We start from the raw sequence: 15,579 nt of genomic DNA, 5'->3' as shown, positions 1-15,579 counted from the left end.
TAAGTGCAGATATTTTTATTGATGACTGAAGACAGTGTTCTTAACATCAGTATTTTGCTTCACTCGTGGCCTAATAACTACAGCTATTAGTATGCTTTTAGATTATTAGCACCTCCAAGTGAATCTGGCAATAGCAAACTATTAGTACTTATACTCCCCTGGGCAGCGGGTCAGGTATTCAAGTGTGGATGCATGGATGCAAAACGGGCATAGTCCATTTAGAGATGCACTTACGATCATGCAGGAAATATCTGGTGATAAGTTACGTGATTTGTTTGTGGGAAGACTATTAAACACGGAGGAAAAACATCTAACACACTGAAGTGGGTACATATTAAAGTACCAATGAGCACAATATCTGTGCTTGCACCCTTAAACCCTGTATATTTGAGTGAAAGTCTTTGTTATGCCATCAGCTGTGTAGTAGAAGCTTGATGCCAGCGGATTTACGGTGACCATTTAGTATTTATATTTATAGTGGCAACTTATTAACCTGTGGCTAACATACAACTAAAATGGAAGATGCCATGTGGATGCTGTAATGAAATAGAATGAGTAACGCAATAAGAAAGGTACGATACCAGTGAGTATCAATATCTCCAGTCGAATATAAATGACTTCATATATAAGCATATTCACAATAATATGTTGCTACATATTTAAATAATGGTATTATACATATTTGAATCAATGTTGAAGCATTTTATTTAAATTTCGCTAAATTCAATTTTATTAATTATTTCAAATACGTAGGCAGCGGTTATTATCGACAAAGTTGTAAACTTTTTGATTTTATATTATATCTCTATACATCTTCACTGTGCTGAGTCTTCGCAGGAATGTGATAAGAAACAGTATGGAGGGAATTTGATGTGAAACGGACAGTCTTGATGGGAATGTAATGTAGAATGGACGGATGTGGCGGAAGTAATGTGTTAGTGTAATGTTGCTGAAGGCAGAAGTACTTTTGTTACAGTTCAGTGTGTGCAGATATTAGTGAATATGGCTGTTTCAGTTTTCAGAAACTTTATTTCATTGAATAATCAGTGGAAGCCACCTGAGTAACAGAATTCTTTCACCAGTTAATGTTTCTTCATACAGGAAATATGATCCGAGACTGGTATCGTAGCGCACAGAAGAAAACGAGAACATTAACGAAATAACAAGATAAGATGCAAGTTACTTAAAATAAATGATCAACATCTGTTTCGAAGACTGATAATTGAATATTAAGCACTGAAGACGCCATTATAGTACCAGCTCCAATGCCATCCACACTACTGCAGTTTGTTGTTGTTGTCTTCAGTCCTGAGACTGGTTTGATGCAGCTCTCCATGCTACTCTATCCAGTGCAAGCTTCTTCATCTCCCAGTACCTACTGCAACCTACATCCTTATGAATCTGCTTAGTGTATTCATCTCTTGGTCTCCCTCTACTATTTTTACCCTCCACGCTGCCCTCCAATGCTAAATTTGTGATCCCTTTATGCCTCAGAACATGTCCTACCAACCGGTCCCTTCTTCTTGTCAAGTTGTGCCACAAACTCCTCTTCTCCCCAATTCTGTTCAGTACCTCCTCATTAGTTATGTGATCTACCCATTTAATCTTCAGCATTCTTCTGTAGCACCACATTTCAAAAGCTTCTATTCTCTTCTTGTCCAAACTATTTCTCGTCCATGTTTCCCTTCCATACATGGCTACACTCCATACAAATACTTTCAGAAACGACTTCCTGACACATAAATCTATACTCGATGTTAACAAATTTCTCTTCTTCAGAAACGCTTTCCTTGCCATTGCCAGTCTACATTTTATACCCTCTCTACTCCGACCATCATCAGTTATTTTGCTCCCCAAATAGTAAAACTCTTTCACTACTTTAAGTGTCTCATTTCCTAATCTAATTCCCTCAGGATCACCCGACTTAATTCGACTACATTCCATTATCCTCGTTTTGCTTTTGTTGATGTTCATCTTATACCCTCCTTTCAACTGCTCTTCCAAGTCCTATGCTGTCTCTGACAGAATTACAATGTCATCGGCGAACCTCAAAGTTTTTATTTCTTCTCCATGGATTTTAGTACCTACTCCGAACTTTTCTTTTGTTTCCTTTACTGCTTGCTCAATATACAGAGTGAATAACATCGAGGAGAGGCTACAACCCCGTCTCACTCCCTTCCCAACCACTGCTTCCCTTTCATGTCCCTCGACTCTTATAACTGCCATCTGGTTTCAGTAGAAATTGTAAATAGCCTTTCGCTCCCTGTATTTTACCCCTGCCATCTTTAGAATTTGGTAGAGAGTATTCCAGTCAACATTGTCGAAAGCTTTCTCTAAGTCTACAAATGCTAGAAACGTAGGTTTGCCTTTCCTTAATCTATTTTCTAAGATAAGTCGTAGGGTCAGTATTGCCTCACGTGTTCCAACATTTCTGCGGAATCCAAACTGATCTTCCCCGAGGTCGGCTTCTACCAGTTTTTCCATTCGTCTGTAAAGAAATCTTGTTAGTATTTTGCAGCTGTGACTAATTAAACTGATAGTTCGGTAATTTTCACATCTGTCAACACCTGCTTTCTTTGGGATTGGAATTATTATATTCTTCTTGAAGTCTGAGGGTATTTCGCTTGTATCATACATCTTGCTCACCAGATGGTAGAGTTTTGTCAGGACTGCAGTAAGTAAGGGAATTCGTTTTTCCACATGACTTCCCATTTAACTATCACTCGTGCTTCCTATCTCATTGTCACAGAGGCAGTAACCGGTATCATGCTACGAAAAAAAAAATACAGCTTCTACATGCCGCATCTGAAGGTAAGCCTGAATTCACTCAGAAGCTATTTCATGGGAATAAATGAATATTTCAAAAAGTGATTTGTTGAAGTTTTCTGTATTTCAGATTATCAGTGTTATTACTGATGTGCATAACTGATAACTATTAATGGTGTGGTTAAAATCCTTACTGGTTTAGACTGATGACCATAGATGTTAAGTCCCATAGTGCTCAGAGCCTTACTGGTTTAAAAAGATCTTTATAAAGAAACCGATCACTAGTTTCGGTTATTATTATTATATGCCTTTTCTGTAGTCTGAAAACTATGTTTATATGTTTTGCAGTTGATCAGCAAGTATGAATTAAATTACGTAGTGTATGTCTGCATAGTATGTAACTGAAGTGCACTGATGATAACCATCTACCGACTGCACGGAAGGCTTCTTTTTGTTACTTATATGACGCCTGGTTCTACGACTGAGCGGCTGCAGCCTCATTACGCACGGCGGAGAATGTTGCAGGCAGGCAGGCCAGACGATGGTTCCAGGCCACCAGCAAGTGAGTTGTCCAGTCCTTACGCTGCTTTGTGGCTTCAGAGCCTGACACGTACAACCGGTAACAGACGGAACAAAGGACTTGAGTAAAATGCTATAGTGCGGATGTGCACCTTTCGGAGTATTCGTTTGAAAATATTCTTGGGGGATAGCTGCATCAGCAGCACACAGCCTGTCACGCGTCTTGAATGTTTAAAAAAATACACTCATGTTCAGAAAAAACAGAACAGTTCGAACGACTAGAAATAGGACGTTCATATTCACAGGACACGTACATTAGTATGTCCTGCAGAAATGATTAGCATTTTAGTCATCTTGGCTCAGTATGTGTCCTATTGCCTAATCGGCACAGGCTCCGCCATGGGAACTGATAACTTGTTGCATGCGTGATGCCATCGACGCGTATGAGTCACGAATGGCGGCCTGTGGTATAGCCAAGCATGCTGCTTTCACCTGGTTTCGAAGATCATACGTGGTAGTTGGCACTGGGTCACAGTGATGCTGCTGTCATTTCACCATATCCCGCACATTTTCGATTGGCGACACGTTTGGTGATCTGCCGAACTAGGGCAAAAGGCTGACATCCTGTGGCACCAGGAAGGCTCGTGTTCATGCAGTAACATGCGGTCGTTCATTGTCTTGGTGAAAAATGGCGTCTGGGATGTTTTGCAGAAAGGGTATGGCTACGGGTTGCAGGATGACATTCATATATGTCACATTAGTCACAGTGTCTTGGACATGCACCAACTGTCATTTGTGATTGTACGCAATAGAGGTTGGGTTGTTTTGGGGAAGGAGACCAGACAGCGAGGTCATCGGTCTCATCGGATTAGGGAAGGACGGGGAAGGAAGTCGGCCGTGCCCTTTGAAAGGAACCATCCCGGCATTTGCCTGGAGCGATTTAGGGAAATCACGGAAAACCTAAATCAGGATGGCCGGACGCGGGATTGAACCGTCGTCCTCCCGAATGCGAGTCCAGTTTTTAACCACTGCGCCACCTCGCTCGGTGTACGCAATAGACCCCACACCATAAGACCTTGAGCTGGCGCTGTACGTCTTGTGGGAATACAGCCACTGTGATGCCACTCTCCTGCCTGTGGCGAACCAAAATGTGGCCATCATTTTCAAACAAATAGAACCTAGAATTCGTCCGAAAGCACTATCTGATGCGGTTCCTGTCCCTACTGACGTCGTTCCATACATTCCACACACCATTGCCGTCTAGCATGCTTCTGCACATTCGTCAACGTTAAGTGGAGAAGTGGACGACTCGCACGTAACACATGCCGTAATAAACGGCGACGAAATGGCACCCCTGATAATGTGCGATATGTTACACTGTTCCGCTGTTCCACCAGAGCCGAGGACGACGCAGATCTGTCCTGCAATGCTATTCGAACCAGATGTCGATCTTCTCGGGGTGTGGTCCATGTCGTCATGTTCTACAGCTTTTCGTGATCCGTTCTGCACCCACCCGTTGCACTGCCGAAACCCGTCGTCCCACACGAGCAGCAATTTCCCGCCTGGAGCATCACATTCTATTATGTCAATAATACGCCGTCTTTCAAACTCACTGATCTGACTGTGCGGTTGGCGCATCCGTCTGCGGGGCATCCTGCACGTCTGCTGAGGTCACACTGACCCATTACCTTCTGTTTATAGTGACAACGAAAGCCGCAGATACACTTTGCCGGTAGGTGATGTTGACCTTGAAACTATACTAATGTATATGAACTGTGAATATGTACATCCTACCTCTAGTGGTCAAGGTGTTCTCTTTTCTTTCTGAGCATGAGTGTAAATTATATTCCTAACTTAATTAAAATTAACTAAACTATAAGGGGCTCTCAAATGAAAATTAGACAGGTGGAAAAAAGTTAGTAAACTGTTTATTATTTCAAAAGTAATCGCCGCAACTGTTAATGTATTTATCGCACAGTCAGACGAGATGGGCAGTGTCTTCATGGAAAAATGCTTGCGAGTGCCTAAGGAAGCATGATTGTACACAGGCGTGCACCTCTTCGTCCGAAGCAAACCTTTGGCCACGAATGTCTTTCTTCACAGCTCCAAAAATACGGAAATGACATGGGAAGAGAACGGAAGTTTATGTACGATGTGTAACTGCTTCCCAGAGGAACATATGCAGCATACTCGAAAGAATCATGGTGCTGTAACTTCCCCTGAACGCTTTGTGATTCTTTAGTGGATACAGGAGTAAGTGGCAGATGCAGTTCGTGGATAGGGAATTCAGATATTAATTTATTCTACATCTAGTATCAAACAGTAAAAGTAATAAGTAAATCTGTTTGCTGCAGTTGCAGCGTCAGTTAATGACAGTAGATTTGAATGTTAAAATACATACAGATACAAAGGTTTACAGTTCAGTCAGTCTTCAATACAATGACTATTCCCAGATTTGAAAGTTCATTTGAATGTTCAAATACATACAGATACAAAGGTTTACAGTTCAGTCAGTCTTCAATACAATGACTATTCCCAGATTTGAATGTTCAAATACATACAGATACAAAGGTTTACAGTTCAGTCAGTCTTCAATACAATGACTATTCCCAGATTTGAATGTTCAAATACATACAGATACAAAGGTTTACAGTTCAGTCAGTCTTCAATACAATGACTATTCCCAGATTTGAATGTTCAAATACATACAGATACAAAGGTTTACAGTTCAGTCAGTCTTCAATACAATGACTATTCCCAGATTTGAATGTTCAAATACATACAGATACAAAGGTTTACAGTTCAGTCAGTCTTCAATACAATGACTATTCCCAGATTTGAATGTTCAAATACATACAGATACAAAGGTTTACAGTTCAGTCAGTCTTCAATACAATGACTATTCCCAGATTTGAATGTTCAAATACATACAGATACAAAGGTTTACAGTTCAGTCAGTCTTCAATACAATGACTATTCCCAGATTTGAATGTTCAAATACATACAGATACAAAGGTTTACAGTTCAGTCAGTCTTCAATACAATGACTATTCCCAGATTTGAATGTTCAAATACATACAGATACAAAGGTTTACAGTTCAGTCAGTCTTCAATACAATGACTATTCCCAGATTTGAAAGTTCATTTGAATGTTCAAATACACACAGATACAAAGGTTTACAGTTCAGTCAGTCTTCAATACAATGACTATTCCCAGATTTGAAAGTTCATTTGAATGTTAAAATACACACAGATACAAAGGTTTACAGTTCAGTCAGTCTTCAATACAATGACTATTCCGTAGATGACGAGTCCTGACCGCTATGAAAGTCTGTAAACGTTATGAAATGGCGAAGACACAAAATTGTGGGCTCTGGGCATCGATGTTTGAAGTCAAGTAGACCCGCTGCTGGAGCTCCGGAGAGGGGTTGCTTGCGTATCATTGGCAGTGGCGTAAGCATTCGCGGCAGAGCCTTTATGCCGCTGTAGCGGCTGTAGGAAACGCGGCAGCGTGAATGCTGACGCGCGCGTTTTGAAGTGCGACCATCTGGATGGCAGCCGATACCGCATTTGGCAACATGTGGGCCCGTCCACCTGAAGAAATATCCGTGGCCGTCGGTTTGCTTCGGATGATTAGGAGCACGCCTGGGTACGATCATGGTTTCTTAGGCTAGCACAAACGTTTTCCATGAGGCACTAATCGTCCTGTATCACAGTGGGATACATGTATTAACAGTTATGATGATTACTTTTGATACAATAAAGAATTTCATTACCTTTCTTTTGTCTGCCTAATTTTCATTTGACTGCCTCTTGTAAATCTAATTGGCCACAAATTTATGAGCTTAGGTTAGACATTATTTAACACAAGCTGGGAAAAAATTAGCCGTAGTACAACATTAAGTGTAAGAAGTAACTTTCACAAATAGATGGAACGTGACAGAGAGAGTGTGGTATCACACATCGATACCACCACCCTACAGGCATCGCACTTGGTAACGGAACTGCAAGTTTCTGTGTGACACCACAGCAGTTGCGAGAAACCTGGCAGAGGAAATGGGCCCGCCCTGTGAACCAAGCGTCCAGTAGCTCCGTACTACGGGGGGCCTCTTCCGCCACGATATAGGACGGCCGGTGGGAATCCTCACCCTACATGCACTTGGAGCCTCGTCACTCTGTGTAAATTCGCAGAGACCACTTAATCACAGCTGTGACACCATCGTTCATGCTGCAGTTCAGAGAGTCTCTTCCTTGTTGACATTGAGAGCTTGACTGTATTCCTTGCTGCAGTACTCGTAATGAATCTTAATACGCTTGGAGAAATACAAGTTGATTAAATCCGCTGTTTGCTGTGCTAGCTTGTTTCCTAATCATTTCTGCTTCTGTCCAGCTTTCCTTAGACGAAAGTTGCTGCACCGCTCCATAGCCCACCTCTTCTTATCGTTGTCAATGAAGTGGTACACAGCACAGACGGTGAGTCATTTAAGACAAAAATATCTCGAGTATTAAATCCAGTAAAAAATATTAAAAGACAAGACTTCCACGAGTGTCAAATAAGATGGCTATAAGAAGACACTAAGGAATTTGCCGAATTAGTGAAAATTTCAAAATGGCTTCACACCAAGGCTAGGATGCCTAGAAGAGTCTTTACATCCTGCTGATATGAGACTAGCATAATTTCCGCGTCAGAAGCTTGCTTCTACTTAACCATTTAATAGACTCTTATTTTTTTCCACCGTGACTAATTTTCCAAGCTAAGCACACCAACCATTACAGCACACTTCTGGGGCTGGGAAATGTGGCCACAATGGTCTGGTGGAACGGACTATCACAGATGCAATGCGTGGGTTCAGGCATTTACTTTTAAGAGGCACAAACAGATTTACTTTTCCTCAGGTAACCTCAAGAGAAAGACGTTATAATCCAGAATCCGCATTAAACATCACGTTCCTTCATTACCAACTGGGCAGAACCGGTTTACGTTGGGTAATGACATAGACGAAAGTCATGGTAAACAGAAATACTGTCGCCAGTAAACTTACTTACATTAGAAAATTTTATTTTATTTGATGAACAGATAGCCATTTAAAGGAACAGGGCTCTTATTTTACTTGTACTTGATTAAACTAGAGACGTTGAAAAATTTGGTGCTGGACTGCGATTCGAATTCGTATCTCCTTTTTCGAGGATCTGAATCTCTCAGAACATTATAGTACAATCAATTTTCCTTTTCCCAAGACTGCAATCTTCTCTAGGTGTCCTCCAAAGGTAAGTATGTGGGTCCGAATCCTGATCCAGTACAAAAATGTTCATAATTTAATTTCAAGCCCTATCACGTGCGCACCGGACTGCTACTGAAAATTAACGTGCATTTTTAATGCCTGTTCATGTGTTGCCAACAATAGCAATAGGTGTCGTTATTTCTGGTCAAACACGCACACATCTTACTGTTGACGAGTAAGCAATTGATACTTAAGCTATATTCGTGGATGATAAAGAAGGACGGTAGGTGTACTGCTCGATTGTCGCTTAGGCACAAAAATTTGTATCCTTATTTTAGATTCAAACACCTAGCAGCCGGTTAGAAAAACCAATACGTAACATTTTATTTTGCTTAGTTAACAATCCGCTTACGTGTTGGGTTCATATCTCTGTCACAGAACTTCACATCATGCGCTTCATCTTTAAATGCGTGCACACTTCGTTACTTCTGAATGGAAGTATAACAGACATCTTTCGTGATTAGTTAAAAGGGAAGAAAGGGTCTTGATAGGAGTCCCAGTTCGCTACAAAAACTGTCGTCTTTTATTTTTGCGAGTAGATCTAGTTACTGATATTGGCGAAAATTTCGGTAATTCATGACTCTTCATGGCTAGTGAGCAATATGATTAGATAAGATGAAATTTGATTAGATTATTCCTTGTCCCACAGATCATGATTGCGACATTTCGTAATGATGTGGAACATGTCATTTTAATGAAAGATTTATTTACATACCATGATTCAAATTTTGACAACAATTTTTTACTCTCTCTCTCATTCTTTTTTATATTTATTTCTCTCACTCTTCTCTCTTTCTCTCTCTCTCTCTCTCTCTCCCTCTCTCTCACACACACGTACACATCCTTTTTTTATTTTTATTTGTTGTGTTCTACTATCGGCCAGGCACGAACACGTCCGTGAATGAGTTTCTTAGTTTTGAGTACACTTACGAAAGAAAAATAAAAACAAGTTTGAGAGTTACTGATTTATGATTCTTAGATTGCAGTCAGTTATGAGTATTATCAGTAACTACGCTCCAGTCCGTAAACCCAGTTACAGAAATGCGGATCAGACGCATTACTTATTCCAGGCCGTGGCAGCCGCATCTTTGAGACGCCAGCTACGGTCACTTCCCAGCCCGCTGTAGGAACACATCGGTTCGTCTTCTTCCTGCTGGTACTGTAACTGAGATTTGGCAACAACGCAAGGTATGTTTGGCAACTCTGTGATCGACGAGTTACTTCGTGGTGTGCACAGAATTAAGCCTAAGAGTTCACTTGTTTTTTCCTGTTATGTCCATTGAATAATCTGAGTTATTATCGCTTGAGGTGCAACAAAAGATTGTAAATTATGGTTTTCAGCCCAGGAAAGTCGTTGCACGTAGAAATCGCAAGTAATCTCTTCCTTTAAATAGCGGTTTACGAGTTCTAGCCACTATTGGTCTTGTGGGAGGCACCAAAGACACACATCTCTTTGCTAGCTCTGTGGTGACGTGCTGACCTGTAAAAAAAAAAAAAAAAAAAAAAAAAAAAAAAAAAAAAAAAAAAAAAAAAAAAAAGCCTCTGTTCTGGTTCGCGGTTCCAGTCTCTCTGATTGTAACGTTTTTATCCCTACTGTGAAAGAGCTACAAGCAGTCAGATCAAACATCGATAAGGAAATCGCATGACAATACTTTCAGCTCATAGTGCAATGGTGAAAAACTTACAAAGCTGCAGAACAGGTAACGCCTCTTTCCATTGCCGACCAGCATATTTTGTGTTTCTACGAGTACATAACTTTATTAATGAAATGCCACATTTGCAATCTCTTGAGTATGATACAACATACCAATTAAACACAGAACCAATCGAAATCTAAGTGAGTAGTATTTTACTAATTCGTGACGATAGAGGCACGCTTGTGTACAGATACTCAGTTTTATTAAAACAGACTTTCATCACAAGGGTATCGTGGGTAGTTTTATTTCATTTCTTATAATACAGTGCACAGTTTTCGTAAGGTTTCTTTTAGTGTTGTTAAAACAATAGTAAACATGAGGCAGAAATTAATCATCAACAATATATGCGAATTCTCTGATGTTATCTATAACCGTCTGACAATGCGCATGCAGTTTATTGATTACATGTATGTATAAAACTTGTTCTGAGTTAAAGCAGTCAAACAAGGTTTGAAGAAGAATAAAATGCCACTGCCACATGACAACTAATGTAGAAAATACTTTTCTGATGCATTTTGGCACGATGCGCTCTCCCCATACATAAAACGAAAGTTTCGAGATGCGTATGCTGCCTGGCCATCTATTAAACCTGAAAAGAACATGTCGCAGAAGTTAGCCCTTTTTCAACATGCGACTATTTTGGGTTGAGAAGTGAAGGGAATTATGTTCAAAGCTCCATTAGACTGATAACTTCAGCAGACAGCAGAATTGCGTTTTTAAAAAAAATGTAGTAGTGAATGTAGTCGAACTCGCGATGTCTTATCTGTGGTGCATGACGCTTACCGTTATGCTACTAGCTGACACGTAGGTAGCTGACACCTAGCTACAGCAGCTTCAGAAATCAACAACAACTTCTCCAGAACTTCCACATTCCACAGTGCTGTGAGGTAATGCATAGGCCGGATCTAGACTTCTGAGAGACAGACAGTTACAGCTTTTCTTTTGCACTGCACGACGTTTTCAACAAACAGATAGTGCAATAGAGTAGCTCAAGTGGAAACGAACACTTTCTATTTAAATTTCTGCACCCTACATTGTTGGCAGTTCTGTGTAGGTAGCAGTTACGTGATTTTATTTCGGTGATTACAAAACAGAGTCAAATATATGCACTGGGTAGTCGAGGCAGCTAGTTCATGGCGACTCAGTCAATCAAGTAAATGAATGCACTGAACATGCTGCAAACCACTACAGGGAGTCTGTGTGTCAGAAGTCTCATCCAGTGTGGCGCAACAGCATTACGATAGAAAATGAGTCACAGAGAAGATTTGGTGGTCTGTTGGATTAATGATAGGTTGATATACTTAAGGTGTCGGTTCAATTCAAACTACTGCCGATGGTTTTTGATAGGGAGAGACAGATTCTGTTCTCTTCTGGCTACGCCAAGTCAAGAAGGTATAATGGCATTGCGGCCTGAAATTCACATTAAACATGATATTCCTTCTCTACCAAGTAGACGTTAGATTGAACCAGAATAAAGTCAAGAGTGGTGACTCTATCACCAGTAACCTTTCTTATACTAGTTATTTATTTCTAGTCACGGAACAAACGCTATATATAGTCACAGGACACTTTTTCCATCTTTTATTTGAGTTTCTGTATGTCGATAAAATTGGTTCTGAACTGGGAATGCAACTCAGACCGCCCTTAACACGGAATTTGATCCCTTCGTGACAATAAAGCTCAACTACAATTTGTGGTTTGTTCATAACTGCAGATTCCTCAACATCTCCACATATTGCGCGTGAATGGGTTCGATTCTGCCCTGGCACTAAAGTGTTCATTGTGTATAATCAAGCTCTAGCATGAGAACACCTATCTGGTGGTGGATAATAATTTTTTATTTTTAATGTATTTTCATTCGTTGTCAACACTAGCGATATCTGACGTTTTTGACTCTCAGTGAGACGCAGAACTATTTGCGAGATCACTGTAAGTTCAATGATGTTATTCGGAGCTGTTGGCGGAGAAAAATTCGGTATCTGACGTCTCTTTGTGTGTAGTCAACAACGATGTGTGTGGGGTTCGATTCCCAGTCAGCATTGAACTCTTCACCATATTATTTCTAGTTCAAACATGCTCACATGACGTTTTTTGTGTAACAAACCCATATTTAACGTTAGTTTTCTCTCGAATATAACAGCGATAGGTGCCGGGTTGGAGTCCTGGGAAGGAAAAAATTAATGTTTTAGTCTCGTCGTTTCAGTTAAAACATCTAGCTACTGCAGAGAAAATCCGATATGTCACAGTTGATTGTGCTTCGATAACAATCCGATTAGGTTGTGGGTTCGAATCCCTGTCCAACACAAAGCTTTACTTCACGGCATTTCATGTAAATTACTTTTGAAGAAGCACTATTTAACATCTCTCGTAGTTCGTTAACAGGGACAACAGATGCTGGGTAGGAATTTGCGTCCATTAAAATTGTTTACGTTATGTAATTAAAAGTTGATATTTGCTAACTGATACTGTCTAAAATCTGGGTATATCACTCTCTGTATTCCTGATCAGGAATGAGTGTTAGTTTCCGTCACTCACGAAATCTTTGCTTAGTCTGCATGACCTGGGTTTGAATCCAGATGCAGAACGAGACAGTTTGTCGTGTCATTTGAATTTCATACATATTCTAAACTAGCTGCTCGTGAATAACTTAAAATTTTAATGTCATTTTGTGTTAAATAATAAGTACGCCGTGTTACTTTGAAGAGGAAATCATGAATACGACGAACTTACTACGTGCATTACCTATCTGACGTAATAATGAGAGTGGTAACATTTCAGATATGTCATTTATTGTAATGAACGTGAGCTTACAAGCCTTAAGGACAGTCTTCTCTGTGATAAGGTTTTCCCTGACATTTGTAGTATCGTGGTATTACTTTACATCTTGAGTTATGACAATAGAGAGCAGTGTTTCCTAGTGGTGACTTGGGGTGGAACCATTTTCAATAGTCAAACGACTGTAGTGAGGAGCGATTGGAGGGCGTGCTAGACAGCTGCGTTATACGGATTGCATGCGAATCAGGCGAAATGCAATTTAGGTCGTTCGGATACTTTTGAGCGCGACTGTACATTCAGTGGTATATATGGATACTCTCTGATAAATATGTTGCAAATAGCCGATACTAAAGACATAATAAATTAAAATGACGTACCTGATGTTGATTTGTAAGATAAAAATTCTTTTCGTACACTGTAGTGCATGCAGAGTGAGGAAAATTTTTCATTATAACGTTACTAGGGTGTGACCCTCAGGAGTTGCAGATCGAAATGTCGACTACACATCTAACACCTTAAGGGATTCGTTTAACGGATGTTAACCACTTTCATTACTCTGGGCTGGTGCAGAAAGTAGAAGAAGGAGACGAAAGTATGTGGAGTACTTGTGAGTAATTTTCAACTTTTGAGGCAGTATTGAAAGACGATGAGTGTATTGGTTCAGACGTACGTCGAGTTTGCCTTGCAAGGACGATTTGCATGTTGTAGTTAACATTTGATTCCAGTAGTGAGATGCACTGAGCGCTGAACCAATGTGGATTGATAGTGTAAAATACCCCGGTAGTATGAGGCACCAAGCTGCTATGTAATAACTTGTCACCTCAGGTAAAGGTTCGCGAGATCAAGAAGCTGAAGACGCAAAAGTTGTTTCACTATTTTGTATCTGCTGTTCAGAGGGGATCAGCTGCCATCCGGTGGAAACCCACCTTTGTGATGTTAAAAGAGTTTTACAGCAATACGAATACCACCCTTGGATGCAATGGTTTGGCGAGGAATACTGAAATGTGAAAAATGGAGGTAACTTGAGCTCACAAATACAGGTATGGTAACTACAATAAGGAAATATTTTGCAGTTGTATTAAATATCATGATAAAGCCTTATGCATTTTTATAGTATCAACGTTCTGCACATGTACCCTTGTGTCTTTCAGAAAACTGGTACGAGATGCCGATTTAAGAGAATACTTTTACTCCAAGACAATAAACAAAAGAGAGAGAGAGAGAGAGAGAGAGAGAGAGAAGGAGAGGGAGAGACAGAAAGAGGAAGGCACATCATGATAAACAGGTAGTATGTAAGTGCAAAGTACTATCTCAGTGCTTAGCTGTATGGCGAGCCAGTAATTTATATATCGTGAATGCACAAAATACGTGCACGAAATTCCGTTTAGCATCCGTGGATACATCAGAAAGCTCCCCTAAATTGTCGTATTCCTTCCAGTGAACCTCATCGGTAAGAGTTATAATAGTTTAATTAATATAGTGCCAGTATTATATTTTGCTCGTTAAATGTCTTCTTTCATTTTTTAAGAGGTCCAGAAGGCTAACGCTAGATGTATCAGTTTTAAAGGTCCTGGATTCCAGTCACGTTTGTAAAGTAATGGACACCTCATTTCTATTATTTTTGAATATGAGATCAAAGGACCGTATTTGGCAGTCGCATTAAACAAGATAATTGTATGTAATGGCATTATGTAAATTTTATTTGTCAAATGTTCTCAGGTACTGCTGCTTCAGGGTTTTACAAGTAATATGAGGCACACGACCTGCACACAAACATGAGGCAGATGATCTGAACAGAAACACACACACCCACACACACACACACACACATATATATATGTGTGTGTGTGTGTGTGTGTGTGTGTGAGCGCACGACCTTATGTTATGCGACCTTGACATAGCATGCAGACTGCACTCCGCAGAGCGACTTATGTCCAGTAACCACAGCCGTTCTCACCTCAGCTGCCTGGAGAGAGTCACGTATCTGTCGGTTCATACCTGCTGCTACTTGAGGTAGCAGCTCACCCCTTTGTGACTGGTTCCTTGCCACGAGAGGCAGTTAACGCCACTCGACTTGAGACCCCATTGCACTGCAGATGCTTATGGCTTGCTCGACCCATTTACGACAGCCTCGTGCCAACCATCTGTCAGACAACGAGGTTATGCTTCAGAGGTTGTCCAACATATGGTCGTGGTTATAACTGAGTGAAAGACATGCTATTGCTATATTATGACTGTGAATGGAGTAATTAATTGTAGACGGATTTGAGTATCTGTGGATTGTGACAACAAGCCATCCATGTGTGTGAGGCCATCAACGCACTGCCTTCATTCATGAGTATTCTCAGAACGTTCAGATTCTGTGTAATATTTTGCATCTGGTGTTCTTCTTGTTATTATATGTATCCTGAAATAAATTTACCGGTACACCAGTACATAAAAACGAATGTGAGGAGGCTTGTAGACACGTGAACTTGTTATTTTCTTGTAGTTTACTTTGGAACCAGCTTTTCCCGTATAATCCAAGGTACGATGTTCAT

This window comes from Schistocerca americana, chromosome 5 (assembly GCF_021461395.2).
Source record: "Schistocerca americana isolate TAMUIC-IGC-003095 chromosome 5, iqSchAmer2.1, whole genome shotgun sequence".
Lineage (NCBI taxonomy): Eukaryota > Metazoa > Arthropoda > Insecta > Orthoptera > Acrididae > Schistocerca > Schistocerca americana.
Note: the sequence above shows the minus strand (reverse complement) of the source record.